Source organism: Rissa tridactyla, chromosome 1, assembly GCF_028500815.1.
Source record: "Rissa tridactyla isolate bRisTri1 chromosome 1, bRisTri1.patW.cur.20221130, whole genome shotgun sequence".
Lineage (NCBI taxonomy): Eukaryota > Metazoa > Chordata > Aves > Charadriiformes > Laridae > Rissa > Rissa tridactyla.
This window is the reverse complement of record NC_071466.1, coordinates 141,443,101-141,446,309: the sequence shown is the minus strand read 5'-3', so window position 1 is coordinate 141,446,309 and position 3,209 is coordinate 141,443,101.

Sequence of the window (3,209 nt, the reverse complement as noted above, 5' to 3'; positions counted from 1 at the left end):
TCCTGGTCAAGGGGCAGCATATCCATACAGTGATGTAGAATGATGCGTGTGGTCCCTGGGCAGCCAGCACTCTCATGCTTCTCAGTGGTCTAGCAGAACTGACCATAACAACCTTCTCCTGCCTTTCCCTCACTGGTAACACTCATAAAATCATAGAATGTGTTGGGCTGGAAGGGACCTTTAAAGATATCTAGTCCAACCCCCCTGCAGTAAGCAGGGACACCTTTAACTAGATCAGGTTGCTCAGAGCCTCGTCAAGCCTGGCCTTTAATGTCTCCAGGGATGGGGCCTCCCCCACCTCTCCGGGCAACTTGTTGCAGACACTAATAGGGTCTCACTCCTCTGTCAACTGTAGCATACAGAAGCAAAATACTTTTGAGAACACTGTGCCTCTGCCTACCTCAGCTAGTATCTGTTAATAGGCTGAAGAGCTCAGGGGAAGAGGACACCAACCGGAAGATCATCAGGTCAATGTGCAGAGAGAGACAAGAAAGCAGCCACCTCATTTTCTTGGCAAATGTAGCTAAAATGTCACTCTATCATACAGAAACAAAACGTGATGCATGGTTTGTGTTTTTCAATCAAGTAAATTGAACACTTAGTGTTTTGTCTCTCTATGAGTTTACTCCATTACCAGTCTGTGGGTGGCTCAAGCAGACCAGCAGTCAGAGAAATCTTCTCAACATTTTGAAGGCTCTCCTTTTACAGCACAGAAAAGAGGATGCTACCTGTATCTGTTGGGTCTGCTTGATTCTGTATAGGCATGTGAAAGCAATGATGGTATGTGAGGGCTAGATCTTTCTGCCAAGTAATTTCTACCTATTTCTGTCATCTCTGAAAAAAAAATCCAACAGTTATCTACCAGAGCCCTTATTAGGAAAGATTTTAAAGATGGAAATCACTGTGGAGGCTGAAGGAATTTAAAAAAGAACAGCAGGTCAGCAAGCAAGGGAAGACAGAAAATACACGGCAGCCAGCTAGCTACAGTGAAAGGCCATCTGCCTGCCTTCTGCAAACAGAAGGACAACCAAACTGAATTGCAGTCTCAGGTGGCTTTCTTACTTTCCCTTAACTCTATGACTGCCTTGAAAAACCCACCAGCATATGCCATGAGAAGTAATACAGTGCTGCTTACCACAAAAAGCTACTGAAATGTATTAATTGTGAAGAACATGCAGCTCCAGCACATGAGCCCATACATCAAATGAGGTTCACAGCTTTACAAGGACTAAGCAATACTATCAAGAGCCACTTGGTATAATTGATCCCAAACTTTGCCTCTGAGGTAGAGCAGACAAATACACAAGTGTACAATTAGGAGAAGACAGATATTTTAACTTGGAGCAGCCTAAGCAGTCAAGTGAACATAGCACAACAGAGATGGAGAATCAACAGCAACTGAATTGAAACAGTACAAATTATAGTTCCAAGGATATAAGGATCCGACCTTTTAGTTAAGTGGTATCAGGATAGGTACTTTTGTTGTTCTTAGTCCACACTGAACCCTTACACATAAACATAAACCCTTTGCTTCTTATCTTCTGTGTTACTTGCAAACAATCAGCCACAATATTTTCCAAATATCTGTAAAAACTTATCCGAATATTCCCTAAAACCGATGATAAGTCTAACTCTTTCATTCAGCTCCCACTAGGGGTAGGAGTCCTCTGTGAAATGTGATAAGGGCTCCGCCTGCGTTCTACAAGATGCTTGCCCACCATGGGTATTCAGCCCAGTCACAGAAACACGGTACATAAGAGAACTCACTTTTCCCAGCGCAGCACTCTGGTGATCAATGGGAGCGTTTGATAGCCTCCAGGAGGGTTCAGCTGCAAAGGAGTCTCTCTGAAGCCAGAGATACAGACAGTTCTGGTACTACAAGCTGGCCTGCTTGTCAGAAATGTCCGCATCACGGCAGGACGATATTTGCCTGCCAAAGTACCCTTCTAATTAACTGCTCAATTATGCTCAATAATGGGCTATTGCCCTGCTTGGGTCACTCATCTTCCAGGTGTTTCTTCATGAGTCCCAGGATTTGCCTGAAGCCAAGAGAATCGTCACATTGCAGTGTGTGGTCTGTTTTCCCTGAGATGACTGTTAGCATTAACTTTCCATTCAGTAGGAGGGCACACCTGCTATAGGCCTTTTGTCATGCAGTCACCTCCGTAGCCTGTCAGATGGCTTGTTTACTCACTGTTACACTAGAACTGTGTTAGGACCATTTTTGTATCCTTTGGGTTTTCCTTTCGCACAAAAAGCCTGCGGGAGTTTGCTGTTATGGTGACTCTTAACACCTACGAACACCTATCTCTCTTGGGAGTACAGTACCGCTAAAGTAGCAGCTGCATTTTGTAGGACAATTTCCTCATTATTTCCATTTAAATTGCGGTACTTTCTATAAGTCACAGTAAAGCATAAAAGTCATACCGAGGTGGGTGCTTTACAAATGCAATGAAAAGACAGTCTATTGTCCAAGAGCTAAATTAAACATAGAAATTATAGGGGTCATAGAAATCTGTTTTTTTCAGAGTATTAAGTTAAACTTCCTGCAGAGGACAATTCCCTGAATCAAAACAGCTTGCTTTAATCCATCCTTCCTGTTGATATGAATACTGAGTGGAGCCTCTGCAGAAGTGGGCGCAGAATACCACTCTGTTGCTGCTAAAGAGCTAAAGAACATAATTTACATTTCTAAATGTGCTAAGAAGATGTGACATCTAGTGCTTCGCTATAAAGAAGTGGGAGATAGAGAAGGAAGAAAGTGAAGCTGCTGGGTTTGCTTTCTCATTTTTATACAGAAGTAAACCCAGTAATCCTATCCATGAATTATTCCTGATTTATGCTGATGTTAAGTGAAGGGATTCAGGTTCTTCAATCAATGAATTTGTTCTTTTAGCTCCAGGAAAATCTAAAATTCAGAAGTCTATTATAACATCAAGAATAAGCCGCTCTCCACCTCTACAGTCTCCACTTTATTGCTGCTGGTTGTGAAGGATCTCTGATCACAACAAGGATGTAGATGAGGAAAAAGAATGAATCTGAAATTCTATTTTGGTTGACTGGACTATTTCAGGGTAAAACGAACGTTAAATATACTTACAATGAGCACAGCCCATGTACAGACAGATACAGCTTATATTCCTGAGTACAAAAAATACCTACAAAATATACCAAGTATGCAACTGAAGCAATCATCATTTGTACTTTGT